Genomic DNA, 22528 nt, shown 5'->3' with positions numbered 1-22528 from the left:
GCAGTTCATGGGGTCACAAAAAGTCAAACATGACTGAGCGACTGAACTGAACTGAAGAGACACCAGTTCAGTCCCTGGATTGGGAAGATCCCCTGGAGGAGGTCACGGTAACCCACTTCAGTATTCTTGCCTGGGAAATCTCAAGGACAGAGGAGCCTGGCCAGCCACAGTCCATAGAGTTGCAAAGAGTCAGACACAACTGAAGTGACTTAGAACACACACACAGGTAAAAATTCATCCAGAATTCCACATCAGCAAACCTGGGCTCTGTCAACATACAGAGAATCTTTCAGGGCCTTTAAATTTGCCATGGTTTCTGGCTTTACATGAATCAAAGCACTCGATCCCCAGAGATAAACTGCGATCGACTATGTATCAGAAGCTGCACTTGGGTTTTGAGGATGCACAAGAAAGGAAAGAGGTCTGCTCATGTGGAGCTCACAGGAAGAAGAGCAAAACGGTCAAAACACAGAGACCTAAACAGCTGAATACCAGGCAGTGGTAAGGTCTGCTGCTGCTGCTCCTGCTAAGTCACTTCAGTCGTGTCCAACTCTGTGTGACCCCATAGACGGCAGCTCACCAGTCTCCTCTGTCCCTGGGATTCTCCAGGCAAGAACACTGGAGTAGGTTGCCATTTCCTTCTCCAATGCATGAAAGTGAAAAGTGAAAGCGAAGTCGTTCAGTCGTGTCCGACTCTTCGCGACCCCATGGACTGCAGCCTACCAGTCTCCTCCATCCACAGGATGTTCCAGGCAAGAGTACTGGAGTGGGGTGCCATTGCCTTCTCCATCTACTGAAGAACAAATTAAAGAAAGATGATGACGGGAAGAAAAGGACCCGACTTGAGTTGCAATAGTTATAAAAGACCTCTCAATGTCTATTATCTATATATGATGCAATAAAGTACACCTGCAAGTATCTGTGTACCTACTCAGGCAGCCAACCAGCCATCATTCACCCACCCATCCACCCACACATGTAACCACTGATATATGCACCTTAGTATCTGTATATCTAGCTACCTACTTACCTCACAATCTACTTATCCACCCATCCCTATTTATCTATCTATCCATCATCTATCTATATATCTGCCTTCCCATCCATCCATCCATCCTTTATCTCTCTCCCTTTCCATCCATCCATCCATTCATCCTCTATCTAACTAGCTATCACCATCATCATCATCAATCTATGACCTCTATGCCTTTCCATCTGTCTATCCTATGCCATCTTCTGCCCTTCATGTTTCTCACCTAATGTTTTGGAAAATTTTCATATCAAAAAAGCTAGATAGTCTTTTGTGAACAGTATAATGCAAATTTAAAATAACTGATATCCCTTTAATGAGCACTTTAGTCACTTGCAGATATTGCTCTATTATCTTCTGCACTGATGCCATGGAATGTTTCTGTGGAAAAATCTAAAAACAGCCTGAAATTTTCCCCCTGGTAAATGACAAGTGACTCATTTTCTTTACAAAGCATTTTGAAATCTGGAATGTATCACTCACATACATACACCAATGTACATAAGTATATATAAAGCTTTCACTGAAATTACATATATGTAGATTAAAGAAAATACTATATACCATACACAGACATTTTAAAAGACAATAGTAATCACTACTGTAGTAGACCCCAGGTTAAGAACTAGAATATACCCAGTATTTTGACGCTTCCAGCATGTTTCTCCTTATTAATATCTTCATCCTTCATTCTGAGACCGATTACTCTAAGTTTTATGTGCATCGCCTTGTCATTTTTTAATAATTTTACCTAAGTGAATGTATATATCCATCATCCATCAACACTTTGCTAATTTATGCCTAGTTTTTAATCTTTACATAAACGCATTTTTCTGAAACTTTCCATTAAATTTAATATTCCAGATCAGAGGTTACCCATAGGGATGTAATTGAATCATTTTTGTGAATGTATAGGATTCCACTGTAGGAATATGTCAACATTTATTTATCCATCCTCTCAATGGTCATTTGGGACATTTCCAGTTTTTTCCTATTAGAACGGCACTGCTATGAATATTTATGAATGTCTTCTGGTGATCAAATATAAGAGTTCTATACCTTAGAAGTGTAAATTTGGGGTCATAGTGTATACATATCTTTGATATAGCTGGGTGATTCCATATTATTTTCTAAAGAGCTTGCATCAATTTTGCCCACCAGCAATAAAGAAAGTTTCCTTTGTTCCACATCCTCTACAATTCATATTATCAGACTTTTGGAAATCTGGTGCACATACAAATGAAATGTATAATAGTATTCATTTGTTCTTCTCTGATTTCTAATGAGATGCGGTATCCTTGCTATTCATTGACTACTTTGTTTTTTCTTCTGTGAAATGCCTGCTCGTATTTTTTGCCCACTTTTCTTTTCAGTTATTTTTTTACTGAATTATAGGCATTCTTTATATATTCTTCATCCTAATTCTCCATCAGTCTTTACATGTTACAAATACCTTCCCTCAAATTATGGTCAATTTTTTATTGTAAAAACAGTACTTATTTTAAAACATAGCCATTTGTATCATTTTTTCCTTTGTGGCCAGGGTTTTGGTGTCTTGTTTAAAGAAATTCTTTCATCTCAGAACTTGTAAAGATATCCTTCAGTATATTCTTCTATATTGATTTTTTTTCCTTTGAAAAAAGAATCCTAACTGATCTGGAATTGATGTCTTAGACATCTGATTCCGTTTTTCTCGTTTGGATAATCAATGTGCTAGTGCCATTTCTGAAAAATGCATCTCTTCTCACTGATCTGTAATTTTAGTTCCATTACACAAACTCCCCTTTATTTATTTGGCTGTGCCGAGTCTTAGCTACAGCACACAGGATCTTCAGTTGCAGCATATGAACTCTTAGCATGTGGGGTCTATTTTCCTGACCAGTGATTGAACCTGGGCCCCCTGCCCTGGACATGGAGTCTTAGCCACTGGACTACTGGGGAAATCCTCACAAAATATCCTTCTTCTGTTCATTATTCTATTCACCTATTGTGTTCCACTATCACACCATTTGAATATTTATGACTTTTAAAGAACCCATCAATGTTTTTCTTTGCTATAGTTACCCACCAATTCTTGACATTTTGGTCTTCGTATATATTTAAAAATTAATATATCAAGTTCCTTGAAAGGTATTCCAGCTGATAGTTTATTGCGATAGCATTGACTCTAATGATTAATGTGGGGGAAACAGCATGCTTTTCAAACTGAATATGGCATATCCATTTCTTCGGAGTTTTGATTGAATACTTGTTCTACCTGAATAATTGGTTGATTATTTCACTAAGATTGAAATTTCGTAATTAGGATATGTCTTGGTATTTACTTTTACATTATTTTCTTTTTCTGTAACATGAGAATGTCCTTTGGATCTATAGATTTAACTATTTCTTAATTTTAGAAACAAATATATTTGTGAATTTTGCGGGGGGTGGGGGGGTATTCATTCTGTGGGATTCTCAGCTCTAGGACAGGAATCATCCTTATATTAGATTAACTTTCTTCTTCATGTCTATTATTTTCTTCTTAGTCCTTTTTTCCCTTTTATTTTTTGAGTTACAATCTACATACAATTTACTTTCTTTAATTGCACAACCAGTGATTCTGGAATACTTACAGAGTTGTGTGACTATCACCACAGGCACAGATTTTGGGTTTTTTTGGTGGTGCAGCATGCAGGATTTTTGCTCCCCAACCAGGGATCAAACCCACTCCCCCTACATTGGAAGCATGGCGTCTTAACTGCTAGGCCACCAGGGAAGTCCCTCTTCCTAATTCTTTACTTTTTCATATTTCCCTAGCACTCACCAAGATTGCCACCCTGCTTACTTAACTTCTATGCAGAGTACATCATGAGAAACACTGGGCTGGAAGAAGCACAAGCTGAAATCAAGATTGCCAGGAGAAATATCAGTAACCTCAGATATGCAGATGACACCACCCTTATGGCAGAAAGTGAAGAGGAATTAAAAAGCCTCTTGATGAAAGTGAAAGAGGAGCGTGAAAAAGTTGGCTTCAAGCTCAACAATCAGAAAACGAAGATCATGGCATCTGGCCCCATCATTTCATGGCAAATAGATGGGGTAACAGTGTCAGACTTTATTTTTGGGGGCTCCAAAATCACTGCAGATGGTGATTGCAGCCATGAAATTAAAAGACGCTTACTCCTTGGAAGGAAAGTTATGACCAACCTAGATAGCATATTCAAAAGCAGAGACATTACTTTGCCAACAAAGGTTCGTCTAGTCAAGGCTATGGTTTTTCCAGTGGTCATGTATGGATGTGAGAGTTGGGCTGTGAATAAAGCTGAGCACTGAAGAATTGATGCTTTTTGAACTGTGGTGTTGGAGAAGACTCTTGAGAGTCCCTTGGACTGCAAAGAGATCCAACCAGTCCATTCTAAAGGAGATCAGTCCTGGGTGTTCATTAGAAGGACTGATGCTGAAGCTGAAACTCCAGTACTTTGGCCACCTCATGCAAAGAGTTGACTCATTGGAAAAGACTCTGATGCTGGGAGGGATTGGGGTCAGGAGGAAAAGGGGACGATAGAGGATGAGATGGCTGGATGGCATCACCGACTCGATGGACATGAGTTTGGGTAAACTCCAAGTGTTGGTGATGGACAGGGAGGCCTGGTGTGCTGCGATTCATGGGGTCACAAAGAGTCAGACATGATTGAGTGACTGAACTGAACACCAAGATTGCCTCCATCTTTTCTATATATGCCAATAATTCCCCTTTAAACTATGTCTATCCTATTTCTTGTTTAATTTCCATTTTTCACTTTTGGATCCTCAATTCATGTGTTAGCTCTCTGGTCTACCTTATCTTTATTTTCTTTTTATATTTTAACTTCATTTATTTAGTTCATGTCCTTTTAGAATTTTTTCTACCCATTTAAACACTCACAGAAAAAAAAATTACCTTAAATTTATGTTTCTTCCCAAATAAATTCCTCTTCTCTTATATTGCTGTATTTCCTTCTATATTCCTTTCTTTCTTCCTTTCCCTTCTGCAATATATTTACATAGATGGATGGCCATGTCTTTTGCAATCTGATTCATGTCCAACTTGGACAACTCTGAGCCACCTATTCATGTGGAATGTGGATGAATTTTACTTAACAAGCTTTATCTTGCAAAATATGTACCAACACCTGAGTTTTCAATGGCCTGGGATTTACCTAGAGAGGGTACTTAGGAGGGGAGTTGGGTCAGGGCCTTGATGGGTGGGTTAGGATCTGTCTCCTCTTTCTGCAGGTTTTCAAATGCTCTGTGCCTGAGTCCACTCAATGCTTTGTGTGTGTATTTGTGTTGAGATTGGGAAACGAATGGGACAGGGTTAGCATTATATTGGGTTGGCCAAAAAGTTTGTTCAGGTTTTTTCTTGTGTGTGTGTGTGCGTGTGTTTTCATACAATGTAACAGAAAAACCCAAACGACCTTTTTGGCCAGCTGCAATATTTCTTCCATCTACCTGGGCTTCAGATTATCCTTCCAATTCTTCTCTGGGTCCAGGATCCTTGCTTTTCATAAAGACAAACATCCCTAGATAGTCTTTTATCATCATCAATCCTTCCACCAGCCAAAATGAGAATGGGGAAAGAAACAGAAATGTTGATTTTTCACTTTTGCATAAAGAGTTCACAGACTGGACAGAAAAGTAGTATCTCATGTCTCCGTGTTCTCTTTCTTCTGCCTCTTGGTCTTTCGAAAGCTGTTATCTTGTTTATGATGTTTTCTGTTAGAGTAAATTCATTTCTGCATTGCTTATGACCCTTCTGCCTTTGCTCCCAGCTGAGGTCAACACAAATGACAAAACTCCATGACTGTCTCTGCTTTTGGTACAATTCTTGCCTGGAGAATCCCAGGGACGGGGGAGCCTGGTGGGCTGCCATCTCTGGGGTCACACCGAGTCAGACACAACTGAAGCGACTTAGAGTAGCAGCAACAGAGTTGATCAGAAAAGATAGTCGGCTTTCATAAAAATTATCTTTTCCGACTGCTGCTACACCCACAGGGTCAAGTCAGGGGACAGAAACCACAGCAGATAAGTGACCAGAAGCACTTGTGACAGAGGGGCTGAAATTACTGACAAAACAAGTAGATGATGGTGATGCAGCCGTGATGCTATTAACCACAGGAAGTCTCTTCTCCTCGGGTCAGAAGGACAAAGCAAGGAGGGGGATTCTAAGCGGCCATCAGTGAGGCCTCACTGAAGGGTTTGGAGCCGTGGCACCGGTTGCCTGGCAGGAGCTTGAACCATGGAGGAGCTTTCTGGCCTGAGTAGGGACCAGGAAGCAAGGGAGAAAACTATCCTAACTTTTCCCATCTTCCAGGCCATAAGAGTCCTGCCATGGAGTCACACTGGTCGAACCCAGTTAAAAGCCAGATCTGGATAGTGTAGGGCATCTGGAAGATGCAGGTTACAGAGGTGGACTTAATCACAGCAGAGCAGGAGAAGGGTGAGGAGTAAACGTCAGAGCAAGCAGCTCCAGGGCATCACCTCTGCACTTTTGCAAGTAAAAGTGCAATGAACTTTTGCAAGTTCATTGGAAATCTTTTTCTTGATTATTATTGGATTGGCCAAAAAGTTTGCTTGAGTTTTCCAGGTTAGGGAAAAACTCGAAATTTCTGGCCAACCCAACAGTTACTGAAAACTCCAGCTAACAACCTACCCCAAAACGTAGTGGCCTAGAACACCACAGTTTTCATGTACATCACGATTTTATGTAGCAGGAGTCTAAGCAGGGCTCAGCTGTGAGATGTCTCCACTCCACCTGGAGGTGGTGAGGTCCCCTGGTGGTTCTGAGCTGTCATCTGGCTGGTCTACAGCACCCAAGGCAGCTTCACACATGTGTCTGGGATCCTGACAGGAATAGCTAGAAGATGGGGCTCACCAGGTCTCCCCTCTCTCCACAGAGCAGCAGAGCCTCCCATGGGATCTCCCAGAAGATGAACTGGACTTTTTACAGGTGGCTCTGGGCTCCCAGAACAAGTGTTCCTGGAGACTGAAGTGGAAGGTCACAGCTTATGTCTCATCTCAGATGTTCCAGGTCCTCACTTCTGCTGTCTTCTACCAGGAAAGGGACACACTAAGCCTAAATTTAAGTGGATGGGGAAGAGCACACAAGTATGCAAGCACAGTCAGTTTGTTATTGCCGCTTGAAGAGCCACTGAAGGAAAAGAAACTACACTTGTGATCTGTGATCAGATCAGATGCACTGAGCTGATTTTTGCACTTCCATCAGTCAGCTGATTTCGGTCTCACTCTTGAGCCGATGTCTGCCCGAGTCCTTTGCTTGTACGTTGATGTTAGCATTATTTTTGCTGGATTTTTTTAAAAGAATCAGCTTACTTCCATTCCTTCAGATTTGGGAGAGAGGATTCTGACATCTGGGTCCACTCTCCCGTCTCATACTGGAAGATGCTGAGTCAGTTGCTTTCCAGAGTTACCCAAGAAAATGCCTCCTCAGCAGCTTCAAACATGCGCCTTCTTTTGTTTCTTCTTCATAGTTTAAGTCAGAGATGACCTGCCCCTTGTGTTAACATGAGCCCCTTTCAGAATGAATTGACACTGTTCAGGGTGAAGTGACCCGAAGTCATCTGTTTGCATTTCAGAGGACACCTAATACATCCCTTGACTGATTGGTTATTTCCTAAATGCCTGATCTGGAGCCTCACAAACTGCTCAAGGCTTACCTGTCATCTTTTATTTACACTAACAACACCTGGAATGGTAAGAGCCCAGAGACTGAGGCTCAATGACTTTCGATGACCTTCCCAAGGGTGCACTGGCAGTGAGGATGCCAAGAGAGGTGACCATGGTCTTGGCCCCATGACCTGTCTTCTTCCTCATAAACCCATGTCGTCTTCAAGAGGTCAGTTCTGCCCCCAGATCTGAAACTGTCATCCCATGTGATAATTATCAGTGTCTGAAGTCCCTGGAAAGACCCATGAAAATCCATCTAGCGTTCTTCAGAGCTCTTTAATCTGCAATGACTGGTAAGCCTAACAGATGTTCATGACGGTGGACATACCTTAGTCTGTCTACGCTCCAAAGCACTGTCTGAAGTTGGCATCTCATCCCCAGAAAAGACACCCTAGGTTCACATTCACAGCACCGGCCACTCGTTACAGGGCTGTATCCATGTTTTATTCTCTATTAACATCCCCGGCACCAAGCATCACACTCAAGAAACATCTGCTCAATAAGGGAAATGTTTCAGGTAATTCATTTCCTTAAGTGCTTTTATAAAAATGAGATTTCAGAGTATCTGTGTCTGCCTCTCTGCCTGGCACTGATGAAGATAGATTTTCCAAAACGTGTGCTCGGCAGTATAAGTCAGCAAGGGTGAGTTCTCAGGACCTCAAAGTAGATGTGGTATGAGCACAAGGGCATCTGCCAGGCTGTCCACCTCTTGTGTTTCTGTTTCCACTTCTGGAAAATCGAGGTGATAATAGTACCTACGTTGTGGGGTTGTTCTGAGAATTAAATATGTGAAAAATATTTTAAGCAATTAGAAGAGTACCAGGCACAAATGCACAAACAGATACTTAATAAATGCTTGTTATTATACTATCATTCTTATTATCACTATCATTATCATTAAAATGATTATATTCAGCAATCTCTCCCTCAAACCTCCTAGCCCCTGCACATTATTCTTGTATTCCCATGAGTGACCCAGAAGAGGTACACAGAAAAACCACGTCTGAAGGTGACTGGCAAAGGATATGAAGATATTCGATCAACAGCCTCTGTGGCCTCCTGACCAAAGACCACCTGGGAAATGGAATCTCCATGGATACCAAATGCACGGATGACATCAAGGACCAAAAGCCATCCCCGACTCCTCCCCATTAAGGTCATATAATCCTTCACCCAGTCCTTTCCCTCTGGCTGCTTGCAGTCTGGTTGAAAAGGAGACCGTCAGGTGGGTCTAGCATGCAGGGGATGTGAAGAGGTCCTCACACAGAGACAAAGGTCAGTTCAAGGTTACAGAGTACAAACACCAGTGACCAGATGCTGACACAGTCAAAGAAGATCACAGGGAGCTTTGGTTGCAAGACAACTTTTCTGTGTGTACATCTCTAATGTAACAATAATTTTTTTTTTAATACACAAAGGCTAAACATACTGAAAAAATTATTTTCATAAAAATCACTGCACCCACCCCACAGTCAAAGGATATAATGGCAGCCACCCGGCTCATACCCTTATATTCTTTGAAAACCAAACCTCACATAATCACTTCTCAGAGAAACTTCTAGAACTATATGCAGAGAGGAACAGCCATGTCCATTCATATCTTTTCCTCTTCCACATTTCTTGGATGCTGCCTCAATAGACAGGGACTTGAGAAAGAATGTCATGACCCTCCTTCCTGGGGCCCCCATTACCTGCCCTACTCCAACTCCCAGAAAAATATAAAGATTGTGAGCAAAACACTTCCCTGTGGTTTTTTGTTTTCTCCTTCTGGCTCTTTTCCAAGTCCAGTGAATATAGGAATTTCACACTGACAGCCACCTTTTGGCTCCCATGAGGTTTTATGTTTTGAGGCAGGGAGGAGAAAATTGTTCCTTTCAAGAGGGGTGGAGATAAATTAGGAGTTGGGGATTAACAGAAACACACTACTATTTATAAAATAGGTAACAATGATATCCTACTGTATAGCACAGGAGACTACATTTAATAGCAGGTAATAACCTATAGTGGAAAAGAATCTGAAACTGTACACCTGACACTAACACAAGATTGTAAATCAACTGTAATTTAATAAATAAAAAAAGAAATTGAAGGCATTAGATGAAATGTTGCAAATTTATTCTATCAGTGTTTGGTGTATCCTGGCCACCATGGTGAGCAAAATGACATTCAGAATAAGCGGAATTTGTCTGCAGATGCATTTCATAAGGGATTTTGTTTTTATCCTGAACAAAGATGAAAGTGTCACGTGATGTAATGGGTAATGAACAGCCCCACCTATAATGAAAAAGAATTCAAAAGAGAACATGTGTGTGTGTGAATAACTGAATCACTCTGTTGTGCACTTGAAACTAACACAACACTGTAAATTATCTATAGCTCAATTAAAAAATTGCTCCTTTCAAACATGCTTCTCATCAAGCCTTGAAGGCAGTGTCCTGAACACCACACGATCATTCCTTAGAGCCCCCGGGGCCTTGAAGACACACAACAGTTTCCTGTAGCGCCTGCATTTTCTGGACCTGTCAGAAAAGTAAACAACACACACACACACACACACAGTGGACTCTAGGGGATTTCAGGCAACACTGCACAAACCGTGAGGAGGAGTGTGGAGGTATATTCACCCTGCTCTTTTTGTGCTTGCAAATTAATTTCATTTCATCTCATCCATGGGGATGATAACCTTTCCCTGAAGGAGTATGCAGCGATCACGTGTCCTATTTTGGCTACCAGCCTCTCTGCCCTCTTTCTGGAAGCCCCCTGAGTTCTGAGTCAGGGGATCAGTGGTCTCTCATCGGGACTGGTCAAGGAGGGATGGTAAATGCAGCACCTACTTCCCTCCCAAAAGTTACTGAGGGGGTCACATATTTTCTCTCACTGCTCTGGCATGGCCAAGGGGTGGACACAGGACTCAAGCTTGAGAGAATGACCTCCTCCCTAGGTTGGTGAGGTCTAGGCTAGAGATAAAAGAATGGAAGAAATGTACGAAGAGCATTGATTTCTGCAGGAGCTCTTCCTGTTACAGAACAGCTTCTTCTTGTTTCAACTCCAACCCCCCAGAATGGCATGGATCCTACTTCATTCAGCATCTTTTCTCTAGTCCTTTCATTGATTTCTTTTTGTTTTCTGGCTTTCTTGAGGTGTAATTGACATATAACACTGTGTAAGCTTAGGGTGTACAGTGTGATAATTTAAAGTGTAATGTGTAATATATATGATACACATACATAGTATAAAATGATGATTTTACATCAATAAGGTTAGTTTATAACTCCATCATCTCATTTAGTTATCTCTTTTTTCGTGATGAGAACTTTTAATATTTACTCTCTTAGCAACTTTCAAGTATGCAATACAGTATGATTAACTGCAGTTACCATGCCATACATTAAATCCCCAGAACTTGTTTATCTCAGAACCAGTAGTTGGTACCTTCGGACCAGCATCCCTTTTCCGCCTTCCTCAAGCCTCTGGCAACCATCCATCTATTCTCTGATTCTAGAAGCTTTCATCAGATTCCACCTGGAAGTGACATTATTCAGAATCTGAATTTCTTGGACTTATGTCACTGAACATAATACCTTCAAGGTTTATCCCTGTTGTTGCAGGAAAAAATGAAATCACTGTCTCAAGGAGATATCTGCTCCCCGCTGTTCACTGCAGCATTATTCGCAAGAGTCAAGACATGGAAACAAGCTGAGTGTCCAGTAATGGATGAATGGATAAAGAAAATGTGATGTATATACACGAAGAAATATTACCCAGCCATAAAAAAAGAAAGAAACCCTTCCATTATCTTCAGAACTTCCAATTCTGCCAAGTTGGCCAAAGTCAACTTTTGCTCATGAGATGAGCCTCCTGCTAGAATATGGCAAAGAGATTCAAGGACATCTCAAGCAACAGCCCCAGTATAAATATCAGAGCACAGCTCGTACCACAGTTGGCATCTTCCTTCTTTCCTCTCTTCCCCAAAAGAATCAGAGCCATAAGTTTGTTTAACACAAAAATGGATGTATAGCCATCAGCCTGGGGCAAAGGGTAGTGCTAGTGGTAAAGAACTCACCTGCCAATGCAACAGACACAAGAGATACAGATTGGATTTCTGGGTCAGGAAGGTCCCCTGGAGGAGGGCACAGCAACCCATTCCAGTATTCTTGCCTGGAGAATCCCATGGACAGAGGAGCCTGGCAGGCGATGATCCATAGGGTCACAAAGAGTCGGAAACAACCGTAGTGACTTAGCATGAACACTTGGTTAAAACACAGTATAGCTGGAAAGGAAAGGGAGCTATCAGCGGATGGGGGGATTCTTGAGTTGGAGATCACTATGGATTGACGTCTTGAAATGTGTGAAGCTCGTGAAGCTGTATGCAGAGAGGCTATGTGTATTGTTACACAGTGGAGTTTGCACAAAAATTCGTTAAGCAATGTGATTCAATTATATAGTGGGAGAGAGGAACGCGAGCAGTTTAATTAACTTAAATTTCTAACTTCACCATTCGATTTAACAAGCATGGACCAGAATAGCAAGAAGGGTGACGTGAACCCAATGGCTCCCAATTCCAACTGCAAGTTCGTATCTCTTGGAGAGGTTTTTGAAAATGCCAGTACCAGGGACTTTTCTGGTAGTCAAGTAGTTAAGAATCCACCTGCCAATGCAGGGGACGCGGGTTCGATCCCTGGTCCAGGAAGATCTCACATGCCGAAGGGCAGCTAAGCCCGCTTGCCACAATGACTGAAGCCTGCATGCTCTAGGGCCTTTGAGCCACAGGTACTGAGCCCATGTGCTGCAATCACTGAAGCCCACTAGAGCTTCTGCTTTGCAACAAGAGAAGCGATCGCAATGAGAAGTCCATGCAATGAGAGAGCAACCCTGAGTACCCACAACCAGAGAAAGCCCGCTCATAGGAATGAAGACTCAGCATAACCAAAAATAAATAAATAAATAAAACAGAAAAAATACTAGCATAATACATGATATTATAAATCAACTATATTTCAGTAAAATAATAATATTAATAAAAGAGATAATGAAAAAGATAGAAGAACAATTTTTTAAAATCTATTCACAGTATAGGTTTGGATTTCTGTTACCTTAGGGTACATGAATTATAACAGATGGATAAATTACTTAAAGAAAGAAATGTACATTCTTTTAGGTTCATGGATATGTGTGCTCAGTCACTCAGTCATGTCCAATTCTTTGCGACCCCATGGACTGTATCCCACCAGGTTCCTCTGTCTATGGGATTCTCCAAGCAAGAATACTGGAGTGGATTGTCATTTCCTCCTCCATGGGATCTTCCCGACCCAGGGATTGAACCCACATCTCCTGTGTCTCCTGTATTGGCAAGAGGATTCTTTACCACTGAGCAATCATGGGTATTGTTGTTACTAAAAAAAAAAAAAAAAAAAAAAATTTACTAACACCAAGGCTTCACCCCAGACTGTTACGGAGGCCAGAAGATCCTAGAAGCTGTCATTGTTGGAAACAATGGCCTCAGATCATCTCAGATTGGGGTTCCTCTTACAGTGCAAGTATCTTAATAGGACTACACCTGACTCTGTTATTTTATATTGTTGCTATTGTTCTTTAGTTGCTAAGTTCTGTCCAACTCTTTGCGACACCATGGACTAGCTCACCAGGCTCTTCTGTCCATGGGATATCCCAGGCAAGCATACTGGAGTGGGTTGCCCTTTCCTTCTCCAGGGGGTCTTCCTGACCCAGGGATTGAACCGAGGCCTCCTGCTTGGCAGACAAGACTCTTTACCACTTGAGCCACCTGGAAAGCCCATTATTTTGTATACATGGCCTTGAAATACACACCAGCCACTTCATCTCAAGTCTAAATGAAGAACCTTCTCTCTGGTCCCCTCCTAAACGGAAGATACATGGAGTGAACTCACGGAGACTGTAACTACTACTCAATCCTCCAACAGTTAATGAGTGGCCTTTTAGGCCAGATATTGTATGAGAAATGAAGAAACAACAGCGAGCAGATGGAAGATTCTGCTCATCTCATGATTCAAGATTCTCATGGAATACATGCTCAGGTGGAAGTAAAAACCATATGTTGGGAACATAAGGGATTTTCAAGAAAAATTTGACTCCACACAGTATTTATTTATTCTAAACCTGGTACCTTCCTCTCTGTAAGAGCTGAGCTTTTTAATTTTATTTATTCTTTTTTTTTTTTTTTGCTGTGCTAAAAGCGAGATTTCTCTGGTTGTGATGAGCAGGGGTTACTCTCTAGTTGCGGTGCCCAGACTTCTCATTGTGGTGGCTTCTATTGTTGGGGAGCACAGACTCTAGTGCTCAGGTTCAGTAGTTGTGGTGCATAGGCTTAGTTACTTCAAGTTATGTGGGATTTTCCTGGAGCAGGTATTGAACCCATGTCCCCTGCATTGGCAGGTGGATTCTTATCCACTACACCACCAGGGCAAAGTCCAAGAGTAGAGTAGTTTCCCAACAACCACAGTCATAATTTTTCAGTTGTAAGGGTGATTCCATCCCCACCCAGGAGATATTAGGAAATATCTGGACCATCTTGGGATATCACAATTCAGGTTGTGTATATAGTGGGTCAAGTCAGAGATGCAGTTACTCAAACTACAATGTACAGACCAGACGGCACCTCTCAACAAAACATCATAAGATCCAAATGTCAACAGCCAAAGACTGAGAAGTGTCTATTCTATGGGATTATAACCCAAACTGCAAAGTATTAACAAATATCCAGATGTCCTTATTGAAATCAATGATTGAATAAATATATGCATGAGGGAAAATTAACAAATTTCCCCCACAGAATTCCAAATGATTTACATAGATACACCACTGGCAAGAAGGCACACTATAATTCCATAACTGTGAGCTGTGGATAATTACTTCCTTTTGGAAAATACTGTATAGGACGTGTTGAAAAATCAACTTTACAGTGGAAAAACCCAAGAAATATCACCCCAGCCAGTGACCAAAGTTCACATCAACAATGACTAAGTCAGATTGGGAGTAAATATCCTTGATATGATGAAATGAAAATGGCACTTTATTTTTATGTGTTTATTTTTTGTTTTTAAAAATCCCATTTGGTTTTTATTTCAAAATGATTGGGGATAAAAGAGCACAGAGATACACCTGATGTCTTTGTGTTTTTATCTGTACTGTTCCCTTTGCCTGAATTTCCTTTCTTGGAAAAGAGAAGTACTACACAAACAACAAGGATCTACTGTACAGTATAGGGAGCTCCACTCAATATTCCACAATGATAATATGGGAAAAAAAAAAAAACACCAGATACATGCATATGCATGACTGAACCACCCCGTAGTACATCCGAAACCAACACAATAAATCTGCAAACCAACTACACCTCAATACAAAACAAAAATCAAATTAAAGTGAACCACTACATATTCTCCACTCTCCCAGGGCAGGGCTCACTCTCTCATGCTCCTGTCCCTCAAATAGGAGTCATTTTTCCTTTTTACTCATCTGTGTACTTCCTGACATCCTCAATCAATGTTTATTCAATGAAAAGGTGAAAGAGAGTAGTTTGCAGACAAATACAAAACATTATCTCTGTGGTTTTTTCTTTTTTTTATCCCCAAGCCCACTCTTTGGTCTTATCACAAGAAAAACATCAGATAAATCCCAATTGAGGGACATTCTTCAGAAAGTCTGAACAGGACGTCTCGTAGCTGTCAAGGTCAACAGAAAGCAAATCTGAGAAACAGTCACAGACAACAGAAATTAAAAAGACATGATGATTAAATGTGATAGCCTGAGCAGGAGCCTGGAACAGAAAAGGGGGCATCAGGCAAACGCTAAGGGAGTATGAATGAGTGTGGACTTCAGCTAATAATAATAGTGGAGCATTGATCGTGACAAATGAATGAAGCTAATGTCAGGTGTTAATTACAGGGGGAAGCTAACCACGAGGCACCTGGCACTGTCCTGTACTGACCTCACAACTTTTTCCTTAAATCTGAATCTATTTTCAAACAGAAGGTTTATTGAAAAAAGGTGGATTGCCCTCCTTTCTCTGTCTGCCTTGCACTCCAGTCTGCTCCAGAAGCAACTCCCTGAATCCATCAGATGATAAAGGGAGACGCAGTGCCAGGCATGGATGTCATGGACCTTTGTGGGGTTTGGAGATACCCAGCATCATCCTCTTCCTTAAAAGCACCCCACTTTTCTCAGGAGGGAAATACCACCTCCCCTGGGATGTGCTCTTGGTGACAGGTGACTCCAGAAGCCCACCTCTCATTCTGGAAGCACACCAGGTAACTCTGCTACCCTGGGCTCAGACAGCAACTAGGTCTGTGAGCCACTGGGAGCTTCCCAAGAGTCTTTTTTAAAAATCTGAGTGAGTATTTTATCTTGTTTTATTTTGTACCACCTATTTTATTCTATATTTATGTGACCCAAGATTAAGTAACTTGCATGACTGTCTTAATCTCACAGAATCTAATTCACTGTTTTCCTGCAGGCACTGCCTATATTTTCCAGATTTTTCCAAAGCAAATAACAAATAAAATGAAAGCTGTTTTCATTCTTAAAATATACTGGAAATCGCATCTCTTCTTGCTTTCTTTATGATCTAAATCAGTTAAACTTCATTCAGGTCTTAAAGCAGTAATTTTTCCACATCATGAGTTTTCTTGCTTGACAATACTTCATCCATGTCCACTTTGCCTTGTTGTTGCTCTTAAGTTGCTCAGTTGTGTCTGACTCTTTGTGACCCCACAGACTGCAACATGCCAGGCTTCCCTGTCCTTCACTACATCCCAGAGTTTGCTCAAACTCATGTCCATTGAGTCAATGATGCCATCCAACCATATCATCCTCAGTCATCCCCTTCTCCTGCCTTCAGTCTTTCCCAGCATCAGGGTCTTTTCCAAACAGTTTGCTTTTTGCATCAGGTGGCCAAAGTATTAGAGCTTCAGCATCAGCAACAGTCTTTCCAAAGAATATTCAGGGTTGATTTCCTTTAGGATTGACCTGGTTTGATCTCTTTGCAGTCCAAGTGACTCTCAAGAGTCCTGTCCAGCACCACAATTTGAAAGCATCAGTTCTTCAGCACTCAGCCTCCTTTATGGTCCAACTCTCACATTTGTATATGACTACTGGAAAAACCATAGCTTTGACTAGAAGGATCTTTGTTAGCCAAGCGCTCCCTGGTGGTCTAGTGGTTAGGATTCAGCACTCTCCTGGCCGCAGCCCCCATGGGGTTCTATTCCCAGTCAGGGAAGCCTTTCATCTCCCTCTCTGCCTCCCACTTTTCCTTATTTTGCACTAATCCGTGAAATTTTGGACTCTATTCAATACATTTCTTTGTTGTCAATGCAGTTCATTTTAATGTTCAACTTCATCAATGGGATTAACTTCTGTAAACATCCTGCCATAAAGTAGGACATATTTAACATTTAGCACATGAGAACCCTGAGCCTTGAGATGGTTGTGAAATTTCTACAACCACATTGGCAACAAAACATATTACAGAGTCAAACTAGACTATAGCTCCTGACTGTTAAAAACCTTTTTATTTTATATTGGAGTATAGCCAATTAACAAGGCAAAGCTACAGTCATCAAAACAGTATGGTACTGGCACAAAACAGAAACACAGATCAATGGAACAGGATACAAAGCCTAGAAATAAACCCATGCACCTATGGTTAATTAATCTACAACCAAGGAGACAAGAATATAATGTTGGAAAGACAGTCTCTTCAACACAAATGGTGCTGGGAAAACTGGATAGCTACAAGGAAAAAAATTAAAATTAGATCATTCTTTAAACACCCAAGAGTCTTTGCACCTTTGATTATAATAAGAACAGAGGGAACTTTTGGAAGAATTCATTATGCCAGGTGGGGAAGAGGTGCTGGGCAAGCAGGCTGTTGCCTCTAAACCAAGGGCATCCTCCGCCTCCCACACTCTGCATTGTCAAGGCAAGTGGTCCCATACCTTATTAATTCTTAAGACTAACAACATACATTCAACTAACCCTTTCATTTATTTATGTTCTTAAATTATGTAGGCTGGGATTTATGGCATGCAACTAAGAATATTATTCGGTATACCAGAGCATACTTTACCTGCAATAGAATAAGGAGAGACTTTTTCTGCTTCAAGGCAGCATCAAAGGCTACATCATTCAAGTGACTCAAGTTCAGGGCCAAACCACCAAAAAAACACCACATATTATTTCTAACAAGCTCAAAACCTTCTGGAAAGCAAGCTTCCCAAACCACCAAAAAATACATTTGAGCCTTATCAACCCCAGGCCCACTTTGTCCTCTTGTCAATTATTCTTATTTTGGTTTTTTTCCCTCTTTTATATCTCTCATTTTTGCAAGAATAGTGAATATCTACTTCTTAATAATGCCTTATTCAGAAACCTGCTCTGAGACCTGACCACCTTCTGAGCACAAGAGTCTTAACAAATTCTTGAAGATTTAGCATATAAAACTGCAAAGACTTCAGCAAAGTATATGCATTTGTTAATAATTAACAAGACGTCTAAACTTTCCAGGTGGTTTGGTTGGTAAAGAATCCACCTGCAATGCAGGAGATGTGGGTTAGATCCCTAGCAAGATCCCCTGGAGAAGGAAATGGCAACCCATTTCAGTATTCTTGCCTGGAGAATCTCATGGACTGAGGAGCCTGGCGGGCTCCTCCTCCACGGGGTCACAAAAGAGTTGGAGGTGATTTTGTGACTAAACCACCACCACCAAGCCAGCCATTCATTCATTCATTCATTTAACCAATCTTAACATATCTCTGACTTTGAGAAAGGCACCCAGACAGTTCTGAGTGCTGTATCTCTGATTTGGACCTTTCCACCTCTTTTTCCTGGATTGTCAGGGAGCCAAGCTAATACTATGCAAATATTTGGCTCCAGGCTTACATTCAGATCAGACAACCAGAAGCCTTTGAAACTGACTTCTTGTGGGAAGAAGCAACCAAAGAAAGGTGGGGGAGATGAGCAAGAAAGAGTTCTTTGATTCTCCAGACACATAATCAGGTGACAAGAGGCCTCGGATGCTTCTGAAATTGACTCTCTGTGGGAGAAGGAAAAGGGATGGAGTGGTGAGAATGTGCAAAAAAGGTCCACGTGCTAGGTGATGCTTTTGTTGTCCACTGGAAGGAAAACATTTTCTGACATTAAAAGGGATCCTTAGATGTTTAAAGAATCAAAGTGCTTTCCTTTTCTTCCTTTGTGAAGGTCTGCTTTGGAAGACTTGGGCTCCAGGAGAGAAGAGAACTTCTAAGATGACAAACAGCCCCATCCTGGTTTTCCTCTTTGCAATGGCTAATGCACACACCCAGCTATTTTTGTAAATTGCCCTTGGAGATAATTTGCACCACAAAACTTGATTCTCAGGATAGAAGACAAACCTCTGTGTGTCAGCTAGAAATGAGAGGCACAGAAGTGACAGGGGAGCGGCAGTTTTTAGGTGGTCAATCACTGTCTGCAGCAGGGGTCCTCGATCCGGATGGGTTCCCTTCTGTTGCTGGCAGTTAATCTGGTCCCCTCTCCACCCTGGCCATCCTTAAGTGGAGAGCTATGTCCTACTGGCACCTGACCTACAAAACATGAACCCACTGTGGACTTCATTAGCACTGTCACCCCTGAGACTAGAAACAAGTCACTATTGCAGAGGAAAGCACCCAAGGATACATGGTTGTATCCTTCAGGGTTTTATATACAGCAGATGGCTAGATAGAGCTGGGGCTTCCTGGTGGCTCAGTGGTAAAGAACCCACATGCCAAGGCAGGAGATGTGGGTTTGATCCCTAGGTCGGGAAGATTCCCTGGAGAAGGAAATGGAAACCCACTACAGTATTTTTGTCTGGGAAACCCCAAAGTCTGACAGGCTATAGCCCATGGGGCTACAAAGAATTGGACACGATTGAGTAACTAAGCACAGAACACAGCAAAGCCATCAGTTCATGCTGGATATTACAGAAATGCCTCTAGTCATTTAACAGATACCCATAGTATTTTACTTTGCCAACAAAGGTCCATCTAGTCAAGGCTATGGTTTTTCCAGTGGTCATGTATGGATGTGAGAGTTGGACTGTGAAGAAGGCTGAGTGCCGAAGAATTGATGCTTTTGAACTGTGGTGTTGGAGAAGACTCTTGAGAGTCCCTTGGACTGCAAGGAGATCCAACCAGTCCATTCTGAAGGAGATCAGCCCTGGGATTTCTTTGGAAGGAATGATGCTAAAGCTGAAACTCCAGTACTTTGGCCACCTCATGCGAAGAGTTGACTCATTGGAAAAGACTCTGATGCTGGGAGGGATTGGGGGCAGGAGGAGAAGGGGACGACAGAGAATGAGATGGCTGGATGGAATCACTGACTCGATGGACGTGAGTCTGAGTGAACTCCGGGAGTTGGTGATGGACAGGGAGGCCTGGCGTGCTGCGATTCATGGGGTCGCAAAGAGTTGGACAAAACCGAGTGACTGAACTGAACTGAACTGAACTGATAGTATTTTATGGATATATTAATACATGTATGTATGTGTACACACACATACACACACATATATGGACTTCCAAGGTGGCTCAGTGGTAAAGAACCTGCCTGCCAATGCAGGAGATGCAGGTTTGATCTTTGATCCCTGGGTGAAGAAGAACCCCTGGAGAAGGAAATGGCACCCTACTTCAGTATTCTTGCCTGGAAAATCCCATGGACAGAGGATCCTGGCAGGCTACAGTCCATGAGGTCACAAAAGAGTCAGACACGACTTAGCATCTAAACAACAACAACAGAGCAGACCCAGGCTAATTCTAAATACTTGGAAGCTGTGCTAAACAAGTGTCAAATTGACTTCATTAAAAAAGATACACAGCTTCATTATTTTCTAATTATGAGAATTCCAACTAAAGGCTAATGACATTGCCAGATCCAGGTTTCCCGCCAGCTGTTTTCATAAACAGATAAGACTCATTTGTAATTAGTGTGTGTTAAGTATTCAGCAGGCATATTATTAATGCAACTTTTAAAGAGATGGAAAGCGTGCTACTTTACCAACTTAAATACACATTTGTAAAGTATTTACTGATTTATTTTACTATTGTCTTAAATGGAAAGCACCTTTCTAATTGATGGACTCTGAACAAACACACTTTGGCTCTACATCCAAAATTTTCCAATCTTTTGACTTCTAAGTAGCAAGATGCTTATTTCTGAATCTGCAAAGCTGTGGATCCCTCAGAATACATAGCCCAGAAACGAACCTCTCCTGGCCATGGCAGGGCTGCCCTCAGGATGCATGTGAACACGCTAGTGGGCAATGGATTGTGGTCAGATGCACAGTTTTCTGTGAAATGTAATTCTACACTGATAGCTACTTCCCAATAAAGGCTGATGTGAATATAATCTACTGGAGAGTTAAAACTTTAGGAGATTCTAGTTTGTAAACCATGGGTCCAGGAATTCAACAAGCAGTAGCTGGCAAATGAAAAAAAATGGTAGATTATGAAATTGTTTGACTTCTTCTTATTCAAGACCTTGAGTTTCCATTGGCAAAGTATTTCTCTATATAGGCAGTCATCTCTACAAAGAATATTATATAAATGTGTCGAGCCTGGGAAAACCAAGCACAAAGCTATACATCAGGCAGAGGGAGGGCCCATCACCAGCTGAATCTAGGTCTGATTTCCAAAGGACAGAAGGGAGCAATCATGAGGTCTCAGTCCCACAGATGTGTCGTTCATACTAAATCCCTGTGTTTAATCCCCAGATGCACCCCCAACCCCGGCTGAAGGTTTTTCCTGCCAACATCAGCCAGGTCCGATCATGAGGTTAATGCTGTCCATTGGTTTCTGTGTCTTTGGTTGAGATTCAAAGGAAATTCCCAGCACTAGGTCACAATCAACAAAACTGAAATGTGCAAAGTATAAGCAAGAGAATGATTTCTTTCTTAAACTCACCCACCTCCTTAACAAACAGAATTTTTTTTTTTAAGGAAAGAACAGTGGGGGACTTCAACATCCCACCTACACAATGTAAGTGGGATCATCCAGACAGAAAATTCATAAGAAAACACAAGCTTTAAATGACACATTAGAACAGATAGACTTAACTGATATTCATAAGACATTCCAACTGAAAGCAGCAGAATACACTTCTTTCTCAAGAGCACATGGAACATTCTCCAGGATAGATCACACCTTGGGTCACAAATCAAGGCATGGTAAATTTAATAAAACTGAAATCACATCAAGCATCTTTTCTTGATGTGAGATGCTATGCTCACAATGCTATAAGACTAAAAATAAATTATAGGAAAAAAACTGTAAAACACACACACACACACACAAACATATGAAGGCTAAACAATTTGTTACTAAATAATCAATGGATCACTGGAGAAACCAAAGAGGAAATCAAAAAGTACCTAGAGACAAATGACAACAAAAATACGACAATCCAAAACCTATGGGATGCAACAAAAGCAGTTCAAAGAGTGAAGTTTATAGCAAGATCATCTTGACTCAAGAAAAGAGAAAAATCTCAAATAAACAACCTAACCTTACAGCTAAGCAACTAGGGAAAGAACAAATAAAACTCAAATTTAGTAGAGCAAAAGGAATCAGAAAGATCAGAGAAATAAATGAAACATAGACAAAGTAAAAAAGAAAAGAAAGAAAGAAAAACAGCTATTGAGCCCCAGGGGAGAGGGACAAGAGGACTTTTCATTGTTGGATAAGCTTTAAAAACCCACATATAAATGTGGTCCCATGTCCAGTAACACTCAGGGGTCATACCAAA

General features: G+C 41.3%; 1 protein-coding gene across 1 annotated transcript in view; it reads right to left on the bottom strand.

Moving 5' to 3' along the window:
• Positions 1-22528, bottom strand: part of TMEM132D (transmembrane protein 132D) — an 896922-nt gene that overhangs the window by 633006 nt on the left and 241388 nt on the right. The gene's annotated exons all lie outside the window — the stretch shown is intronic.

The sequence above is a fragment of the Bubalus kerabau genome, chromosome 16 (genome assembly GCF_029407905.1).
Source record: "Bubalus kerabau isolate K-KA32 ecotype Philippines breed swamp buffalo chromosome 16, PCC_UOA_SB_1v2, whole genome shotgun sequence".
Classification (NCBI taxonomy): domain Eukaryota; kingdom Metazoa; phylum Chordata; class Mammalia; order Artiodactyla; family Bovidae; genus Bubalus; species Bubalus kerabau.
The sequence above is the reverse complement of the archived record's forward strand: the minus strand, read 5'-3'. Positions and strand labels throughout refer to the sequence as shown.